The sequence below is a fragment of the Notamacropus eugenii genome, chromosome 4 (assembly GCF_028372415.1).
Source record: "Notamacropus eugenii isolate mMacEug1 chromosome 4, mMacEug1.pri_v2, whole genome shotgun sequence".
NCBI classification, from domain to species: domain Eukaryota; kingdom Metazoa; phylum Chordata; class Mammalia; order Diprotodontia; family Macropodidae; genus Notamacropus; species Notamacropus eugenii.
This window is the reverse complement of record NC_092875.1, coordinates 456,449,757-456,464,379: the sequence shown is the minus strand read 5'-3', so window position 1 is coordinate 456,464,379 and position 14,623 is coordinate 456,449,757. Positions and strand designations below refer to the sequence as shown.

At 39.2% G+C, this 14,623-nt stretch overlaps 1 pseudogene across 1 annotated transcript; it reads left to right on the top strand.

Moving 5' to 3' along the window:
- Positions 1 to 833: 833 nt before the first annotated feature.
- Positions 834 to 3,465, top strand: LOC140501985 (hsc70-interacting protein pseudogene; annotated as a pseudogene). The gene has a single exon (XR_011966472.1). The product of XR_011966472.1 is annotated as a hsc70-interacting protein pseudogene (transcript).
- Positions 3,466 to 14,623: the final 11,158 nt, after the last annotated feature.

The window sequence follows — 14,623 nt, the reverse complement described above, 5'->3', positions numbered from 1 at the left end:
AATTCTGGTAAATATGCATTTTTGAGGATCACTTTTTCTTTATGGGATGCAAGGCTATTTCACTCTGCCATTATCAAAAATGGAATGGACCACCTTGGGAGGTAGTATATTTCCCTTTAACAGGAGGTTTTGAATCAAATTGATGAATGATTACTTACTTAGGTAGCAGAGAGAATTCTTGTTCAGGGACTCGTTGGAATAATATCCTGGGCGTGTGAGGTTCGTCCAACTTGTAAGATTCTATGATTCTTCTGTGACTTCCATTTGGCGGCTGAATTAGACTTCAGTCTTTCTGTATATCCATTATGTATTCCATATTGTGAACACTTCAGCTTGCTTTGTAATTGATGCTGATATAAAAGTAGAATTCAGTCCATCATCTTCCAATAGCACACGTTTATATTTTTGGATACACCAATTCCTTTCTCGTTTTTGCTTCTCTTAGTTTAGTTTAGTTTAGTTTTGTTTTCTGGGCTAGATTTGTGATTTCATCTCGGGATGGAACTCCTGATATGGAAAGTGCCTCCACAGATACAGTTTAGCAACTTATCTGTCATTTAAAATCTTGGAAAGTTGCCTGGGACACCGAGATACAAAATTATTCTCCCGGACTTTCCGCATCTACTGCGTGCCTGAGGGAGAGCTCACACACCGGCTTACTGGCTCCTAAGCTGCTTCAGCACCCGAGACAGAAGTATTACTTCAAAATACCGAACCCTCCTGCCCCACAAATGGCAATGGTGGGGGCCATGGGCCGCTCTCCTCCCATCCTTCCTGCAGGGGTCTGTCCGTCTGCACCACGAGAGTCCCGCGGCGCTTCAGAACCCCAGCGCGAGGCTCCTGTGCAGCCCCCGCCCCCCCTTTGCCCAGCCAACGCCAACGCCAACGCCAAAGTCCTAGCCAGCGCCCCGCGTCCCTCTCCCCTCCCCAACTCCCCCTGCCATGGACACCAGCAAGCTCCGGGCCTTTGTCAAATTATGCCAACAAGACCCAGCCCGACTGTACAGCGAGGAGCTGCGCTTCCTGCGGGAGTGGGTGGAGAGCTTGGGTGGGAGGATACCCTCTACTCCAAGAAAAATGAGATCAGACGACAGGTTCAAGGGAGGGGAGGCAGAAAGAAAGAAATGGGAGGAATACATCAAGAAAGAAGATGTGGAAACAGAGGAAAGTGATCTGGAACTTGATAACGAAGGAGTGATTGTAGACGACCTGGACTGCCCTCAGGAAATGGGAGATGCAACTGCAGAGGTAACTGATGAGATGATCGATCAGGCCAACGAGATGAAGGTGAAGGGGCTCGATGCCCTCCATAATGGGGAATACCAGAAAGCCCTTGAGCTATTCACAGATGCCATCAGATTGAATCCTTGGCTGGCCATTTTGTATACCCTAAGAGCCAGCATCTTTATTGAACTGCAGAAGCCAAATGCTGCCATCCGAGACTGTAGCAAGGCAATTGATCTCAACCCCCATACAGCTGAACCTTACAAATGGAGAGGGAAAGCACACAGACTTCTGGGCCACTGGGAGGAGGCAGGCCAGGATCTGTCCTTGTCTTGTAAACTGGACTTTGATGAAGATGCCAATGCTGTGCTTCAGGATATTCAACCAAGGATCCAGAGGATCCAAGAACATCGGCGAAAAAGAGAGCTCCGCCAAAAGAAACGTGAACAAAGACGCGAAGAACGAAAGTACAGAGAAAGGGTGGAAAGGATGAGGAAGGCTCGAGAAGAGTATGATAAAGCCAAACAAGAGGAAGAAGACAGGAGAATGGCGGCTCACTTTGCTCCCTTCCAATTTTTTCTTGGAGAAATTCCTAGGATGAGAAGGAGAATGCGTAGTATACCTGGGAAATCAGTGCTCAACGAAATTCTTGGTGACCCAGAAATTCTTGCAGCCATGCAAGATGAAGAAGTCATGCAGGCATTCCAGGATGTGGCCCGGTATCCAGAAACCATGGGCAGGTATAAGAACAATTCAAAGGTCATGAATTTCTTCAGCAAATTGTCAAACAAATTTGGAGGGTACGAGGACCTGACAAGTGAAGACCTGGAGCCGGAGGAGGAATTAGATGATGTTCCCAGCGAAGAGAGCTTTGAGGTTGTGGACCCATCTAATGAGGAAGATCTCTGGCTTCCTGGACAGGGCTTTGATGATTATCTGGATAAATATGAACGAAGACGTTTACCGAAAGGGAGGAGGGAGGAATTGGAGGTTGTATCTAGTGAAGAAGAAGTACGTGATAGGCGGCTGCCCTATTTTAAGGATTTGGAAGATATCAGCGATGAAGAACATTAAGGTGGGACGTGAGGCCTAACAATAAATACTAAAAAAATACCCAAAACAAAACAAAACAAAAAAATAACAAAACAAACAACAAACAACAAAAATTAACCCCAGATTGGTGCCTTATGACTGCTGACATAAACCGAATGCAGATCCTGCTATGAGTCATTATATAATACCCCCTGCTCCTTTAAGTCATAGTTCCTGCTCCTTTCTCCCAAGTTCCATTGTGTGTTGCTCCTTACTTCACAAGCTATTTAAGAGCTTTATAAGCACACTTTGCATAAACAATGGGATTTATATATATATTTATTTCTTTTTGAACAAAATGTGACTGAAAAAATCATGACTTCATACTAAGCATCCAATTTCCACAGTACTTGGAAACAACTTTCTGAATTTCAAATATTTGCCGTTTGAATCCAAGGAACATGTTTGTTTTCCTCTTTAGAGTACCAGGCATATAGCTTATGCAAAATATTCTTGGACCATCTAGGGAGAAAGAATGAATTACCATTCCTAACCTTCTTGATCAAAATGAAAAGTCAGACTACACACATACACTTGTTTGCAAGTCACTGGAGAAAATCTCTTGATCTAGCTTAATTTGTAAGGTATATTCTTAAAAGAGCAGAAGTTATTGATGATGTCTGATAGGATTCCAGTCAGGAACTGGGGACAAAGACATGGTCTGCATTGGGCTTTGGGAGTAGACAGTTCGTTCCTCAATGAATGCCAAAGGTCAGAAATTCATTGAAGGCAGCTCACAGTGACAATGTTCATTTTACCAAAGGGACAGCACTGAGGTTCATCTTCCCATTTGTTTATGTTTTGGGGGGGTGGGTGTTTGTACATTAGGGATTTCTGTTGAAGGTAGAAAAGTGTCTGCAAAATATGTTAGTGCTTATTAGACAGTGATAATGCAATGGCTGCATTCACAAGGAAGGAGAGGCGTTGCTCTACGAAGTACTCTAAATCTCTCTATCCTTAGTATGGATATGTTTCCTTAGTGTCCCTTACCTGTGGAGTATAGCTGTGCATCTTGCTTTAGGTGGTACCTTTGGTACCAGGAAAAAAAAGGGGGGACTATCATACAATTTAAAAGTGAAAATTATATATCCTTTTTTTCAGTCATATCAATTTCAATAAAGAAAAAGCAGACTGGTTGCTTCAACATTATTCGTTGTACTGGATCCTTGTGGGAACATATCTACCCACAAAAACAGACTTAAAATATATAATCATGTTATTGATAGAATTTGCTATGGTAGATAATTTCAGATAATTGTTCCTAATTAAATAATATATTTATAATGAATATTTCTGCTGCATCAGCAGGTCACAATGTAGCAAGATTAACACACAGGGCCTCATCCCTTGATAAGGCCAAGCTTGGTTAAGTTGAACTGTTAAGATTGTTCCAGAGTGGAGAACTGGGCTGAGGGATGGTGGATGAACAGATGTCCATTCTAATGGGAAGGAAGAAAGGGAGCTTGGAATAGGGCTTCTCAGACTCTAAATCTGAGAAATTGTAATAAAGGATGACGGTAGAGTTAATTCATTGGGTTAACATAATAATGGAAGAAAAGTCTTTTCCATTAGATAAGACAGGCTGGCCAACTAAGTTTATGGACAGGAAATAGATGCGGATAGGAGAAATTGAAAAAGCAGAAATGATAAGTATCTGGAATAGTAGGAGTTGGTATTAGATAGTCTCTGAGGTATAGTTACTCTACCCCTCTTCTTGCCACCATCAGCAAAAGCATGAATATCCCTAGCCCACTTTCATCATATAGACAAATCAGATTTAGAAGGGGAAATGGATTTTAAAGATTTTATCTCTTTCATTATGAGTAGAGGCCAGAGGACAGTGGGTGAAAGGACTTAGAGCTGTCCACTATTTGTTTGGTTTCTTGTCAAAATGATCTAGGAGAAAAAAAAATAGGTTTGCTTGCAAATTCAGATGTTATGCAGTGCTTCCTTTTGTTGGTAAAGTACAATTATATATAATAGATTTTTATTCTTCTTTTTTTTGAAAATATAAGTTTGGGGAGAAAGTTCTATGGAAGATAGTGCTCATGACACACAAGGCCACCATACCTTGAATCATATTCACAATCATATTCTACTGCTTACAGAGAGATACTATAAGCTCCCCAGAAGTTGCACTGTGCAAATTTCATTTTAAAAATGAGCCTATGATAATAAGAAAAATAGCCTGAAAAGAAATGAGACAGAAAAGCTGAATTATCTTCTACCCCTTAAGTATGAAAGTAGATATGTCAAGTGTTCTGTGCTTTCCTTTTAAATGAGAGTTGAGAAAGAACAAAATGGAAAGAATAAAAACAGTGTCAACTATTGTCATAATCTTAAGCAGTGGTAGAAACACTGTGCACAGAGCGTTTGTCCTGACTGGATTTTTTTTGAAGAGAATACTTTTTGCAAATATTAGCTTCTTTGACTTTATTTTTAAAAAGTATGATTTAAAGAAGAAATAGAAAATAGCCCAAGACCTTCTGACTTATTGCATATTTTCAACTTTCTGGGAGCAATATTTTACTTATAATAAGGCTCATTTAATGATGGAAAAATCAATCTGTATATCAGAAATAATAGTGCTACTATGTAAGTGCTGTTTTGCACTGACAACATCTTGTAGTGTAGGTGTTCTAGACATTAGGTACACACATGTGAGTATGTGTATGTGTGTGTATATATGAGAGGTAAACATGAAGATGTAATTGTCAAACACACTCATAATTATCCATGAAGATAAATGTACAGTACAATGTGGATATGTATAATATGCCATCTTTATACACATATCATATATAAACTACATTTAGTTTTATATATAATCACAAAATTATGTTTAGTTATAGATAGATATAGATTATATATATTTAGTCATATATCGACATATTTATTAATATATAATAGCTGTTTTATATAATCTATACATGCTTATTTGTACAGCTATATAAATAATACATTTCATGTTCCTCAAATTCAGTGTTTAGGACTCCAGCACTACAAGATGTCATCACTGCAAAGCCTCACTTGCAAAGTAACATTGTCAGGTGTGATGGAAATATATTATGGATAGTTCTCTATGGTATATAAACTTGAATTTGTGTATTTACATAGCCCTATAATTCATATAATCTAGATAATATAAAATATAAGTTAATATATAAATATGTAAGGACCTGATGTTTAGAACTCCTACTTTGCAGGAGGTTGTCAGTGCAAAACATCACTGGCATAGGAACACTCTCAGCTCTAAATATGGTATATATAATACTTATAGATGTCTATGGAGAGATAGTTTATATGTATATGATTAGATGTACTACAGTGTGTATATACTCACACATATATAAAATGCATGTATATACATACTATATTTCAATCCAGTTTGGTTATTCTGTCATCTTAGTTCTGTTATACATTTAAAAATATTATCCTTTGCATCTCTGAAGGGGTCCATGGGCTTCACTTGATTGCCAAAGGTGAGGGGCTGGGATGTCATGTGACAAAAAGAGGTGAATAATTGCCGGGAAAATTACTTGTCAGTAACCTTGAAGTCATAGACTACTAACTGATACATAGTGTCCAGATACACTTTATGGAGCTTTCCACTTCTCTTGCTTTTGCGGCCCACATTCCAATGAACTGAGAACTTCAATATTTTTCAAACATTCTCTGTTTTCCTGCTGTGTCATTTTCAAATTCCTTTCCAATTGCACAGACTCACAAAGCTCAAAAGATGAACTTTTATTTTGGGGCAAGAGGAAACCACTAGCAGTCCCATCAGATCCCAAAAGAAATAACTACCTTCAATAAGAAAACTTCTGAGGCTTGAGTAACATCAGGCATGTGCATGGTCCACATATAAAATATTGCCACTGTTCCTGCCTTATGTGACTTCTCAGGCAACATCTTCTGATGAGGTCTTTTATGTTCCCCATCAAGTTTCCTCTGGATGTCAGCATGGTGTGACTCAATTCTACAAATCCTTTACTAGATATTCATCTCTGACTGCATACAATCGTGGAATCTCTTTCAGTTGCCCATCCGAGTGATAGAAATTCATGTCAACCATTCTCACTAAAACTCTCTCTCTCTCTCTCTCTCTCTCTCTCTCTCTCTCTCTCTCTCTCTCTCTCTCTCTCTCTCTCTCTCTCTCTGTCTCCTGCTCATCACTTACAATAAATTTTCAGGATCTCTAATCTCAAAGGTAGAGGGAAAACTCCTAGTATTCCTTTCTCTGAACTAGAAATCATGGGACTTTCTGACTTTAGCCCCAGCTCCAGTGTAACACTCCAAGAATCCTGCCAGGCAATGCCTCTATGCTCTGTAATTCAGCTAACTTTTCTCTCATGGGGTTATGGGTGAGAAAGAGGAGGCAGCCTTTAGTAACAATCTTTTAAGACTTTTTTCTCAACATCCCTACCAGTTAGTTTTTGTTGTCCATCCCTGATGATAGATTGGCTTCTTTCCTCTTTTACCTCCCCTTAGCACCTACATGTCTCTCTCTGGAATTTTCTTTCTTTTCCCTTTCCTTCTTTCCTTCCTTCCTTCCTTCCTTCCTTCCTTCCTTCCTTCCTTCCTTCTTTCTTTTTTCTTTCTTTTTTCTCTCCATCTCTCCCTGTATCCCTCCCTCTCTGTGTCTATGTCTCTGTCTTTTTGTCTTTCTCTGACTCTGTTTGTTACTTTTTTTTTGAGGTAAAAGGTAAGGTTTATTTTATTTTTTTAATATATAATTTATTTTTTAGTTCTCAACACTCACTTCGACAAGAATTTGAGTTCAAAACTTTCTCCCCATCTTTCCCCACCCCCACCCCAGGACAACATGCACCCCCACCACCCTTTCCTCCAGTCTGTCCTCCCTTCTATTACCCCCTCTTCTTCCATTCCCCTCCTCTCTATTTTCCTGAGAGCAAAATAGATTTCTATACCCCATTGCCTGTATATCTTATTTTCCAGTTGCATGCTAAGACAATTTTTAACATTCATTATTAAAGCTTTGAGTTCCATATTCTCTCCCTTCCTCCCTCCCCACCTACCCTTGTTGAGAAAACAAGCAATTCAATATAGGTCATACATGTGTAACAATGCAAAACACCTCTACAATAATTATGTTGCAAAAGGTTAACCACATTTACTTCTGTCCTGTCCTGCCCTCCATTTATTCTATTCTCTCCTTTGACCTGTCCTCCCACAATACCGTTTGCTTCTGATTAACTCTTTTCTCAATTTGCTGTCCTTTCTATTATCTTCCCTCACTTGGACCTTTTGCCTTGCCTTCCTGCAGGGTAAAATAGATTTCCATGTCCAACTGAGTGTGATATTTCCTCCTTAAGCCAAATCCCATGAAAGTATGGAGCACTTTATTTCCTTTCATTTCACCCCTTTCTCTTACATTGTAAAAGCTTTTTCTTGCCTCTTTGATGTGAGATGATTGGCTGCATTCTACCTCTCCTTATCTCTTACTCCTAATACATTCCACTTATCAGTAAATTTTAGTTTTTTTAGGTATTCTCCCTTCATATTCAATTCACCCTGTGCCTTTTATGCATGTGTGTGTGTGTGTGTGTGTGTTTTCCCTCTCATAGCCCTAATACTGAAGAAGGTTTCATGAGTTACAAATAACATCTATCCATGCAGGAATATAAACAGTTCAACTTTAATAAGTTCCTTAAGGTTTCTCTTTCCTGTTTCTCTTTTCATGTTTCTCTTGATTCTGGTATGTGAAAGTCAAATATTCTCTTCAGCTCTGATCTTTTCAACAAGAATGCTTGGAAGTCCTCTATTTCATTGAAATTCCATTTTTTTCCCTGAATTCTTATACTCAGTTTTACTGGGTAGGTGATTGTTGGTTTTAATCCTAGCTCCTTTAACCTCTGGAATATCATATTCCAAGCCCTTCAGTCCCTTAGTGTAGAAGCTACTAAATCCTGTGTTATCCTGATTGTGTTTCCACAATACTTGAATTGTTTCTTTCTCACTGCTTGTAATATTTTCTCCTTGATTTGGAAACTCTGAAATTTGGCTACAGTCTTCCTAGGAGTTTTCCTTTGGGGATCTCTTTTAGGAGGTGATCAGTGAATTCTTTCCATTTCTATTTTACCCTCTAGTTCAAGAATATCAGGTCAGTTTTCCTTGATAATTTCTTGAAAGATAATGTCTAGGATCTTTTTTGATAGTGGTTTTCAGGTAGATCAATCATTTTTAAATTATCTCTTCTGAATCTATTTTCCAGGTCAGTTATTTTCCAGTGAGATATTTCACATTGTCTTCTATTTTTTTCATTCTCTTGGTTTTGTTTTATAATTTCTTGGTTTCCCATGAAGTCATTAACTTTCATTTGCTCCATTCTAATTTTTAAAGAACTATTTTCTTCAGCAAGGTTTTGAACTTCCTTTTCCCTTTGGCCAATTCTGCTTTTTTAAAGCATTATTCTCCTCATTGGCTTTTTGGAACCTCTTTTGCCATTTGGGTGAGTCTATTTTTAAAGGTGTTATTTTCTTCAGCATTTTTTGGGTCTCCTTTAGCAAGTTGCTGACTAGGTTTTCATGACTTTCTTGTATCACTATCATTTCTCTTCCCAATCTTTCCTCCACCTTTCTTACTTGATTTTCAAAATCCTTTTAGAGCTCTTCCATGGCCTGAGAGCATTGCATATTTTTTTGGAGGGCTTGGATGCAGCGACCTTAACCTTACTGTCTTCCTCTGATGGTATGCTTTACTTTTCCTCATCTGAAAGGATGGAAGACAATGTCTTTTCACCAATAAATTAACTTTCTGTAGTCTTATTTTTTTCCCTTTTTGGGGGGCATTTTCCCAGCCAGGTACTTGACTTTTGAGTCCTTTGTCAAGTGGAGAGTATATTACCCTAGGCTTCAGAGGTTTCATGCAGCTATTCTCTGAGAATTCTCCAGGGACCTGTAAGTTCACATTTCCTCCAATGTGGCACAATCAAGGGAAAGGAGTGTACTCCTCTTCTGGCCTTCCTTCTTCACTCTTTTCTGTTGTTGAACTGCAAGTAGAATTCCTTCTCCACAACCACCACCAGATTCACTACTCCAGTGTTCTTCCTTACCCCAGTATCACCATTCAGGATGGAGGCTTAGATCAGCTGCTCAATTCCCCCAGGTCTCTAGGCCAGGTCTCAAAAAGTGGAAACTGCTGCAGCAATGGCTGCCACTGCCCTGGCACAGAGGCTGAGGCTGCAAGCTCCAATCTTACCCAGATGAAAGAGCTTTTTTACTGACATTTGAAGTTATCTTTGGGATTTGTGGGCTGAGAAATCTGGAAACCACAACAGCTGCTGGTGATTCCATGACCTGAAGCCTGCTCCAGTCCTGTCCATGCAGTGTGGCCCAGGCTGGGCTGTGCTCAGCTCTGAGCCCAGTGCCACAGACCCTTACTGTCAGCCTTCTAGGCTGTCTTGGGCTGTGAATCTCTTTCACTGTCATTTTGTGGCTTCTGCTGCTCTTTTTGTCATTTTTTACAGATATTTTATGGGCTTGGGGGAGAACTACAGGAAGTCTGTCCTTCTACACTGCCATCGTGGCTCCAGCCCCCTCTCTTTGTTACTTTCTGTCTCTCTTCCTCCCTCTCTGTCTGTCTGCATCTTCCTCCTCCTCCCTCCATCCTTGCCTCTCTCTGTCTTTCTCTGTCTCTTACTATAGACTTATGTTTCCCTCTGCCCTTGTTTTTGCCTCTGTCTCTGTCTCACACTCAGGGTACCTGGGTTCAAGACCTGACTGACAGATACTGACTATGAGCAAGTCATTTGATTTCTCAATGTCCAGTGCAACTCTTCAGAAATATCAGTTGCAGAACATGTAGCCAGCTATATTGGCAGAAGGATTTTCTTCCTCATCTCCCTATTCAGTTAATCAATAAATATTAATTAAGCACCTACTATTTGCCACTCACTGAGCTATGCCAGGAAAACAAAGGCAAAATACAGTCTCTGCCCTCTCAGAGCTCACAATCCAGTGGGGGAAGACAAAATACAAAAGGCTGAAGAGGAGGAGATGGAGAAGTAGATAGGGAAGTATGATAAAATTGAGAGAAATGCAGTCAGGTCGGAAATGAAGAGTATGTAGTCTGAGTGCTCACCTTAAAAATGGATGTTCTTAGAGGATTTTTCTGATCTCTAACCTCTATTCTCCCCAGTCAGAGGAAGGAGGGGCCCTGAGGCAGGGGGCACTGAGAAAGTGTAAGTTCTAATATCCTACAGGGTATGATCTTGCAGGATGATGAAGTCATGCCTTCAGCGCATGATAAAGTTTAGAGGAGCATAGCCGGGTAGGAAATGAATATACCAAATTGTCCACTCTTCCATTGAAATCACAAGTCCAGCTTCTAATCTGTAGATACATAAAAACACACATGGACAAGCTACATAAGTTCATTCAATTTGATATAATAGTCTACAATGGATGGTGTTAATGTCATAGACTCCTTTGGCAATCTGGTAACATCTATGGACCCATTCTCACAATAATGTTTTTAAACATACGGAGTATGTAGAATTACAAAGGAAACCAATTGTATTGAAATATACTTATCAAAAATATTTTTAAAAATTCATAGCCCCAGATTTAGAACCCTATCTAGACAATAAGCAGTCTTCATTTATTTGTTTTTTTCCTCTGAGAACAGGTCAAACTCTTTTGAGTAATTAGGAATCTTATTAGGGAGGCTGCATTGTCTCCTGTTTGGGGTAATCAGCACAGTGGCATCTGAAAATAAAGAGTACCTGTAAGACTTTATCAGCTAATGGGAATGAAATGTCTTCAAATCAAACTCTTCCCTGGATCACCTCCAAGAGAGTGGTAAATAACTTTGGTGAGCATGTGATCTTTCTTAAGGCAGAAATCAATAAAATATTGATGAAAGAAATATGGGAAATGGATAAAAAGAAAAGATATTGACTCTATTTGTTGGCATTTTTTAAAGTAATGTAATTTATATTAAATAGTTGTACAATAAAGAGACCAAAAGGCCTCAGAGACTATCTCAGACCATGTCGTTAAAAGACTTGTCACTGAAGAACATTGATGGTGCCATGGAGTAAAAATTACGTTACAGAGGAGGGGAGTGAAACTTAGCAGCATCAACTCACAAAACAACAAGACTTTAGAAGAGAAAATGAGATTTGGATAAAACAACAAACATTTATTAAGCACTGACTATGGTCCCCTGAAAATAAAAATGAGAACAGTAAACAGCCTTTACCCTGAAGGAATCTACATTTTAATGCTATGAATAACTAAATCATAATACCCTTCAGAGACAGAGAATCTACTGTCCAGACAAGCTCAAGAACATATACAAACTTCAAATGAAAGAGTAGAAAAGTGATGCATAATTGGATTTAATTATATAGAACCCTAGTGGTTAGCAAATTCATGCTTAAGAGTTCTATGCTGATGATATCTTGAAACAGCTTTTTGCATTAAGTCTTGGAGCTAATATTTGACTGATTAAACCAACTGGGCAAGATAGTCATGTGGTAAGGCATTTCACAAATACAGAAAACCATGTTTATGGGTCATCAGTGATTGAACAGTGAAAAGCACAATGAGTAGTCATGGAAAATAATCTTTTACAATGGAAGGTAGTGAAAGGAACCTCCAAGAGAAATGACCGAAGCAGGTATATCCCATTTCAAGTGAGTTATGTTTTTGTTTCTTCCAGTATCAAACAATATCTATGTATATACATAATGCATACTTTTCTCCAGGTGAAAGTACTGGAGGAATCTCTACTTTTCGAATTATCAGAGAATGAAGACTTCTTGAAAAATGGAGGAAATGCTTTGGGTAGGAAGCAAAGAAGAATGATGATCTGAGAAAGCAACGAAGATTGCAAATCTGTGTTAGGAAGTTAGAAGGGAGAAGAGTGTGATACAGAGAAAGAAGGAAAGAATAGTGATGCTATGAATAACTAACAAGGATAATCCTGTTTTCATGGGGTGGGGCACAATCTGGGACATCTTAGAAGGAAGTAGCTTCTTGTGCTCCAAGAAATGATAATGGGGTTTCTAGGTCTAAATGTATGATATTATACCAGAAGTTGTCAGAGGATGAAGTAATTATTAGTAGAATTTGATTTCCTAAAGATGGTTACTAAGGAGGATATTTGTCGAGGTGATATAAACATTAGAAAGATCTGCTGTCCTCTTATGAAAGTTAGTGGGAGCTAATGGACATCCCCCTGACTTGATTATTCATGTGGTAGATGTGATATCTTTGTAAGGAAACTAGAAAGCATTGAGAAGGACAGCAAAGTTCTGGGTAAGAAACTAAAGATGGAATCACATGAACAGCAAATAAGACATTTTCTCCAATCATGATTGCTCAGATCTCTCCAAAATAAGAATTATTCATCAGATGTAATTTCAACCGTTTCCATGATCCAGGGCACAAACAATCCAAGATAAAAATTCAATAAATAGCAGAGAAGGCCAATAATCCCTACCCTCTAAAGCACTCAAAAAAGGACCCCTTTTCCCTATGCCCACTATACTCTTAGAAGCAAGGCTTTGAGCTTGCAAAGGAAATCAAGTGCCAAATCTCTGCCCAGTGTCAGAGATCCAAACTACAAAGGGGCAGAAATTGTTCAGGCTTCAGTAATAGCAGCATGACACTTCTCTACATTACAAAAAGCTAGATCCAAGAGCAGAAGAACAAGGGGAACTGGGGCACAACATATGTTGGGTTTGTAATAGAACTTAACTCACCCTTACCTACCCTTTCTTCTCCCAATAGAGTAAGTATTCACATACCAGTGTGAAGAGTGATATATAGTTACAATTACATTGGTGAGTGGCTATCCAATTATACCCACTGAAGTATACCGATTACAATAAGAACAACCATGTGATGGGCATCTAGGTGACTGAGTAGGTAGAGCTCTGGGCCTGGAGTCAGGACGACTTGAGTTCAAATCTGATCTCTGACATTTACAAACTATGTGATCCTGCCTTAATCCACTGGAGAAAGACATAACAAACTACTCCCATATCTTTGCAAAGAAAACCCCATGGACAGGGTGGTCAAGAAGGTCATGAAGAGTTGAACATGACTGAACACCAATATGAGTAGCACTAGTACAGTCTCCCTCATTTTACTGATGAAGAACTGAAGCTCATAAAAATTAAGTATTTGACTGAGATCATGTAGGTAGAAAAGGGTTGATTCAAGACTTGAATTTGTGTGCCATTTCCTTACCACCGTAGTTCTTTTTCCAGTGCAAGCATTATCTGAAATTACATATGTCAGTGTCACTCCTAATCTCACTGTTTTTTTTTAATACAAATATGCTTTTTTTTTGGATATCCAGGACAGAGTTCTATCCAGAACAGAGTTTTTCCACACATATGTCAGGAAAAACTGTTCAGATTCCATGAAAACTAAACAAAAAGGAGTCATTCAGGTTTAGGGAAAAGAATACTAGATTTGAAACTGGAAGAACTGGATTGGTACCACTTATTAGCTGTGTAACATTAAAAGGTATGAGTGTACATATGTGTGTATGTGTGTGTTTTAATCTACATCACAAGGCGGTAGTGGTAATTGAAAGAAAACACATAACAAAAGCCAAAATATTATGGTTATACAAAAGAGTGTGCCATTTACTCTCTGGACTAATACAAATGTACATTAGGATGGGTGATAGAAACAACAGATAATATTCACTGATTCTATTAACATAGGATGGGTAAATCATCATCATCATCATCATCATCATCATTATCACCTTTTATGTGCTCTGGTAAGCACCTAATAAATGATGGTGTATGATTATTGGTCATCTGTGTACTGAATCTCTAGAGAAATGCAGGTGGAGCCAGCGTGGCGGAATAAAGGCAGGAATTTGCCTGAGCTCTCCCCCAACTCCCTACATTTAAACCTTTAAAAATGACTGAACAAATTCTAGAGCAGCAGAGCCTACAAAAAGGCAGTATGAAACAAATTTCCAATCCAAGACAACTTGGATGGCCAGCAGGAAAGGTCTGTTGCACCAGGGTGAGAGAGGGGCATAGTCCAGAGCAGATGAGGCCAGCACAGACTGGGCCCCAACAAATCCAGAGCAGGACTTGGGCAACTAAATTACTGGCACTAGTGTTGGTTTCCATATCTCTCAGCCCACAAACATCAAAGACAATTTGGAAGGTCAGCAGGAAAGGTCTGTTTCACATGGTTGAGAGAAGAGAACAGTACAGCCCAGACCTGCACCAGCAAAACCTGGCACCAGAAAACCAGAAGCAGGTCTTGGGAATGACTGAATAAGCAGTGGCAGTGGCTGCTTCTGG